The sequence below is a fragment of the Helianthus annuus genome, chromosome 6 (assembly GCF_002127325.2).
Source record: "Helianthus annuus cultivar XRQ/B chromosome 6, HanXRQr2.0-SUNRISE, whole genome shotgun sequence".
NCBI lineage: Eukaryota > Viridiplantae > Streptophyta > Magnoliopsida > Asterales > Asteraceae > Helianthus > Helianthus annuus.
The window spans coordinates 144,161,011-144,168,370 of NC_035438.2; the positions used below are offsets into that span (position 1 = coordinate 144,161,011).

At 35.1% G+C, this 7,360-nt stretch overlaps 1 long non-coding RNA gene across 3 annotated transcripts; it reads left to right on the forward strand.

The window, feature by feature from the left end:
- Positions 1 to 313: 313 nt before the first annotated feature.
- On the forward strand, positions 314 to 7,136 carry LOC110865973. Of its 3 annotated transcripts, XR_002551130.2 has the most exons (8): positions 315 to 1,237; positions 3,405 to 3,835; positions 5,292 to 5,393; positions 5,592 to 5,860; positions 6,180 to 6,459; positions 6,555 to 6,651; positions 6,756 to 6,859; positions 6,962 to 7,136. It is a non-coding gene; the product is annotated as an uncharacterized LOC110865973 (long non-coding RNA). The 3 variants fall into 3 exon arrangements; XR_002551131.2 differs by having other exon boundaries at positions 314 to 1,237; positions 6,180 to 6,651; positions 6,949 to 7,136; XR_002551129.2 differs by having other exon boundaries at positions 314 to 1,237; positions 6,180 to 6,651.
- The last annotated feature ends 224 nt before the right edge of the window (positions 7,137 to 7,360 follow it).

Genomic DNA, 7,360 nt, shown 5'->3' on the forward strand with positions numbered 1-7,360 from the left:
GTTCCACATCTGCAATCTGAAGAAGTGTTTCGCTGACGAATCACTGGTTATACCACATACAGATGTGCATATATATGAGAGCTTAGAGTTTGTGGAAAAACCTTTGTCGATTGAAGGTCGACAGGTAAAGAAGCTTCGAAGGAAGCATGTACCTATTGTTAAGGTCAAATGGGATGCCCGTAGAGGTTCTGAATTCACGTGGGAGGTTGAATCCACGATGAAAGAAAAGTACCCTTACTTAGTTCAGTAAATCTCGGGTCGAGATTTATTCTAAGGGGGTGAGGATGTAACACCTCGAAAATTCACGTCCTGTAATGTGTTGACACGTGTCATAAAGTTTGAACGTGTGAAAGAAATATTATAGAAGGACTAAAGTTGACAAACAAGGAAAGTATGTGAATATACGTATTCTAAGTGTCAACTGTGAATAAATATAATGTACATTAACCCTACATGATGCTCATACCTTCAAACGAATAAATCATGGATCATACGAAGCTAAAAGTGAGAGATTACAAACTACAGGGGTTAAATGTGTCAACATGTTTAAAGATATACCTCTGAGTGACCTTTTGACAAACCCTAAGCTTTGTAAATGTTAATCATGCTCACTAGAATGCACGATTTAAATTTCATAAAGTTTCGTCAACGTATGAGAAAGTTGTGATCAAATTCGTGTGCGAGGGTTTAAAGCGTAAACGTTGAAAGTTAGGCCTTTTCGGGTAACAATTTAGTTACCCGAGGGCTTAACAAAGTGGGTATATGTTTTAAAGCCCCTATATGTCAATTATAAGGGTCCATACGGCAATTTATAAGTGTCTGTACAAGATTTGAAGAGCCAAGGATCAAACAGCAATTAAATAAAAAAAAATTTTGGCTGAATTAAACATGCTCGCGTAGCGCGAGCCTGAGGTCCTAAGGCGTCGCGCTACGCGACTGCTACATCTGGACAGAAACTTTATTTTTTTGATCCCTTGTCTGCCACAGCCATGTTACTCCATTTTGATCGATCATTCTTCACCCATTGGCCCCTAAAACACCCCCTAGAACACTAGGGCATGTGTCAATAAGTTGTGGGGAGTCCTAGACTTGTTTGTCAATCATCTATGGTGTCTTAGTCCACTATATAAAGGACCTTCAAGTCACAACCTTTCCTCACACCATTTACAAGCAATCTGAGCATTGGAGGAGCTTACAAGCAGATCAAGGGCCTTCCTAATCAACCATTAATCATCTAGTAAGTTGCCTAACCCTTCTAAATTAATTCTAGCTTTATAAATAGCTTAAAAGTCAATATATCGTGCTTAACAGTTGACTTCGTGATTAAGTGTCGATAGCTCAGTCGTATGTCAAATTAAACGTACCGTTAGATAGGTAATTATATGGGTATTAAACCCTTATAAGGGCAAGTACCAATTCCAGACCTAACTAGGTCGTTTGTCGGGTCAAACGTTGACCGAAAAAGTCAACAGAATTACAAAATACGATTTAATGCACGATTAATGATCCGAGAGGTGTGTAACCTGTTTTAACCTTAATATAACATGGTAATAAGTATAAAAACTTGTCTACGCTTGCCCGACTCGACAAATTTCTGTTTAAACCCGGTTCGGAACCGAAAGGCGCAAAACCTTGACGTTTGCTTTGACTTCGGTTCTGACCCGTTTTAGTTTGATTCGAAGATGCCTTAGTGCTTCATTAGGGTAGGGTTGTTTGATAGTATAAGTCTCTGTACTTGTTTCGTTGATTATCCGATGCATGCACACGTTTCCGTTAATCGCTTAAAATTGGACCATAATGCCCTTATGACCACACAACGAGAATTTTGAAAATGTGGAAGTACAATAATCTTAGTTACTGATTATTAAACATGTACGTAAATTTTCACGTCAATCGGAGGTCTAGATTAAGAGATATGCGCATTAGCGTAAATAATAAGCTTTTTATTAATTAAACGGCGCGATTAGCGCATAGCCTATCTAAACCCGATTTCGGTACCAAAACTTTTACCCACTGATGTTAAATAATATTTTGGGATTTTTGAAGATTTTTAATTATTTTTAAACTGATCTTAAGCTAGGCTTATCGCATTAATTCGGTTAATACCGAATATGCCCTTTTAGGCCATAAAACGAGTTTTACGAATCCGTTTGATACCAATCCAATTGCCACTGATTTAAAATAATAAATAGAGTGTTTTGAGCCTGTTTAGCTGATCAGAAAACTCAGAATGGTATTTTAAACCGTACGTCGCTTAAAACGGCTTCATACGCGTATTAAACGCATAATTTGGGTTTAAAGCCATTTTGGGAAATGAGACTCTTCACCAACTGTTGTGGTCTGTTAAAATTAATAATTTTGCTGATTAAATCAGACCCGTATCTCAGAAGTATTATAAATCTCTTTTATAACCCTTAAAATGACCGAAATACCCCTACGGGGCATATTTAGGGATTAAACTCGTTATGGGCATTATGGAAGATATCATAATGATATCACAACATAATTAAAGCGTATTAACTTAGGAAACCTGTTTGCGACCCTTTCGGTTACCCGTTATGCATTATATGCGTTCGGTTCGGTTTATGTAACTAGTTTGCATAAACTAGCCGAAACGGGTCAAACGTTATCATTTTTATCTCAAAATCCAGAATGTGAATAGTAAACCCATATTAAACAAGTCATCAAACTTGTCGGGTCTAAATCATATTCTATCCGGTCTTCGCTTAATCGTGCGTACGAACCGTATCGTTAAAACTGACCGGTCTAAGCTTAAGCTTAATTAAAGACCCGTTAGTATTCTAATAGGTTATATTAAACCTTCGTTCCAGATTAGGAGAACCAGTAAAAGCTACGTGCATTTTTCTTATTGTGATTTATACTTTGCATCAGGTAAATACTTTTAACTTATTTTCCCTATACGGGCTTGGGTTACGGTGCATAGCGTACCGCTTGATCGGGCATCAAATCTCCACGCTTAGTGGGTAGTTGAATAATTTGATCGGCTCGTTTAAACAGTCTTGTTTACTTTACAGCCTTTGGGGGGGTTAATGACCATGTCCCGGATATCCTTGGCATCATCTTACGAGATTGGCCACGACCTGAGCACGGCGTGTAGGCGTACACCGTCCGTGTATAACTCAATTATGTGGTGTGTCTATTGATCTTTAACCCGGACTAGATCCGGGCTACTGAACGCATAAGTAACATGTAATTCGTTCATAAGATTATAATATTAAATAATTCTCCCAAGTTAATAAAAAGATTAATCTTGCCTCTGTGCACTTTAATCAAATTATAAAAACATTTATGCCATGTGCATCCAAACCAATTTTTAAATCATTTTCCAAAATGAGTCAGTTGATTGTATTTACCAGTGTAAACTGACGTATTTTCCCAAAAAGACTAAATGCAGGTACTAAACGTAATTGGCTGGATTGTCTCCTTAGCATCAATAAAGAGTTTCGCAAGCTTAAGATGCCTGAAGTCTGTTGAACTATTGTTTCCATTTTATGTTCGATCCTTCTGTGGATAAGCTCCCGAATATTGTGATAGTTGATATTACAATAATAAATTGGGTTGTATTATATTTTAATTGCTTCCGCTGTGCTTAATAATATTGTGTTGTTTGACTATTATGTTGCCAACCATGACGTCACGATACTCCCCACCGGGCCTACCGGTGACACGTGGAAAATCGGGGTGTGACACTATTGATCCTATTAATCATGTCTACTAGGAGTTGATATTGAAGAATTTAGAAGAAGATTTCCTTTTAGGGAGCATTTATACATGAGTCTCAAAACGAGTCTCCCTTCTCGCTATTGGCCAACAAGTAAGCTTATGAATATAGTTTTAGTATCCATGAAAGAATTTATTTATTTTTAGAATTTTTATTAAGTTTTTACTTATGAATTGGTCGATTTGGCTTATGCCGTATCACCAAAAGATGAAATATAAAGAAAAGTTTACCGTAAAAGGAAACGGGTCAAAAGTCGCCAAGAGTGTATTTTAAACCCTAAAACCTCTTGAATCATTTTATTCAAATTTAAATAACTACTGAAACAACACATTTTTTGTGATAATCTATAACACCCTGATTATTTATAATATCTAAACATATTCGACAATAAAGGTTTTGTCAACCTACCATGACACACAAAAGTTACATGTTTTTACCCATTAATGATCCGACCCACTATTGGTTGCTTCAATGTTTGAACTTAGATATCTAATTGTAAAAAAATAATGGGGTACATCGAGGTGAGGTCCAACATGTATTCAGTCATTCAGTCTTCTCTTCTTTACTAAATGTAGGCTCACACTCCCTATTTTTTATAATGCCCACCAAAAGTTAGATGCTCTTTTTTTTCTAGATTTTTAACCTGCTTATGTTCTTAATTGTGACCCACACAAAATGGTATATTTTAAAAAAAATTATATTTTCACATCCTTTTCACGCTTATGTACTTAATCGCGACCTGCAAATGGTCGCGAACTATTTATTACGTTCAGATATAGTAACTAAATACAGTTATATTTAGCTAAACTCTTTTACTTTTATTATTATGATGATAAGGAAGGGCGAAGAATTCTACTCAGTGTGAGGTCGAGCTGACAACGCCTCCTAACATAGATAATGGCACATATTAGGGCCAACAAGTTAATAACATTAAGTTTAAGAACTACTAAAGCTTCTTAAATAAAAGGAATACTATAAGCGTTTTGTAGATTACTATAGTTAAAAGAGATTGCTACACTCATAAGCCCTCTTTGTTTGAATGAAATAATAAGCCGTGAACAAGGGTTGGCACTTGAACAAGATTTTGCTAAGGTTCTTATTTTAAAAAGTCGTTTGGAGCAAAACAAGTTAAAACTTAAGGCTAAAATTTTAATCACTGTCATGCATAGTAGTGCTTTTATATTTTCATTTCTTTCAGTCGTGTTCATTTGCTTGAGCCTTGAAACCCTACAACATAGGAACTTGGAACCATTGCACTTTTATGGGACACTCTAAACAAGATAAGTGGATGTTTAGGATTGTGCTTATTTAAACTACTAATATGTGTCTTGCATATTTATAAAAGCGTATGAACACTTTTAAGTGTTTATGTTTATCTGCAAGTGATTATTCTTGGTGGTCTAAGAAACAATTTTACTCTTAACATGACATATGGTTTAAAAAAAACTAGATATCCGCTTCTGGTTATAAAAAAACAATGCCAAACACCGTTGTGATGGATGTTAAAAAATGTAATTCTTGATCTTGCTATTATTTCTGAACTTTACAGGTGGTTTGTGATTGATGAAGTGGATAATTTTCTTAAGGATAAAGCATTAAAGGTTCATTTACTTTGTCTCCTGAACTTTGCGCTGAAAATCAACCTGCAAGAGTAAGTTCACTTTTTTTATTTCTTAGTTCTTAGTTATATAGTTGATTACTGTATTATGGGGTTGGGAACAAAAACCTATATTTCATAAGAAGTTTTAACACTATTTTAACAGTATTATTACTTAAAGTGGGTTGTGTAGTTAATATGCCATTTGAGCATCATGCTTCTATTGATGTGGTGCTTACCTAACAATGATAGGCATATGATGCATGAGGAAGATGGTTGTCTCTATGGATAAAATTTAATATGTTTATCCTCCTTCATATTGTTGCTTTAAACCATGGGGACGACTCCTATTACAAAGAGTTGTATTTCTGAGGGTGTCGCTACAAGTTGGCATCTGTGCAGTCGGAGCGAAGAGGAAACAACTTAAGAAGATGGCGAAGAGAGTCGCCGGAGATGGACGAGGGTGCACGGCGGATTTTGGCTTGGCTGGAAGTAATGGTGAATAGAAGTGTGCACGAGAGGTATGTAATGTTATACCTACAATTCGAGCCATGTTTTTATATAAGCTTTTATTATAATAAAATAATAAATAATGCTTAAAATAAAAATCGATGATTTATCTTTTTTCATTAATTTTAATTTTACATGGAAAATGCATCCAAAAAAAAGTTGTCATGATTTTTTAATGTTATACACACACATATACGGGTACATATATATAATATATTGAACATTTATGGTTATGGGTATCGAACAAAGAAGGTTACACTACGATGTAACAGTAGTTTTAGGCATTCTTACATTTAGGGTTGCTCATTTCAATTTCTTTAATTTATATAGTTGCAGCGAACTCCAAGCAGGCGAAGAGATGGGCAAGATGGAACAACTATCCAATGTTTTACTGCAGCAACGGGTCACTCAAGATTGTGTTGGCATGTGGTGTTTTTAATGTACCCATTAGGAAGGATATCATTCACCATGTTGTTAGATGGCAGCTTGATAAAGGACAACAAGTATTATATATTTCTCTAATTTATAACTTAATCTCATAATATCAATGATCTTTAATCATACGACATTGAATATACGTGTACAAGAATCCTGCAATGTTGCCACCATGGTATTTGTTTACTTAGTGGATGATATATGTTCAAGTTTATGTTGTTAATTAGTTGTATAATCAGTGTTGGTGTAACATGTGGATAATGTTAACAGATATGGTGTACTTTTGGAAGTTGTACAAGTTCTTACCGATACCAATTTCATCTTCACAAAGCTTACATAAGTTCTAATGGAGGGTGGTTCATGGATGGTATATATTTCAGTTTGTAATCTTTTTTTTTTCTAACCCGAGTCAAGTTTTTTAGTAGTTTTAAGTTTTCAATAAGTTTTTGTGTTTCTTTTATTGTTTTTAAGGTTAATGATCAAGATGGGAACAAAATTACTTCATGTGGAAGTTTTGGATTACATTCAAAAGGCTAAAGCATTAAACTTTATGAAGTGTTCTAAACACATTAATGGTATGAATACTATCTATATTTATTAGCAATATGATTTCTTTGCTTCGTTTTTTTGGCGCGTGGCTTGAAAACAAGCTTTACAATGTCAGTTGATTCAATCAGGGTCACATCGTCACATGGGTAGAATAGAGAGGTGTTTCGAGCAACCAAAGACTATGAAATGTGTGAGAATGGTTAGGTGGCTGGTAGAAATTATAGTGGAAAATTTGGTAGCCTATATCTACTGTTGGTTTCTCATTGTTTCAAAGTTTAATGGAAGCTTCAATCTGAAAGAATACACCATTTGTTTTTGATGTTTTACACGAACAATCAAACTCAATCATCCTTTGATCCGATAGGTTTTGAACTTGATCTATGTTAAGTTATTGATTTAGCTGAGATTTCGTGTTTTATTATGTAGATATGCAGGGATAAAAATCAAGTAGATTCATGGTTTCGTGGCTTAAAAGTGCAATTTACTTGCTTTGTAGTTTTAAAATTAAGGAATTTGGCAAGAGTTGT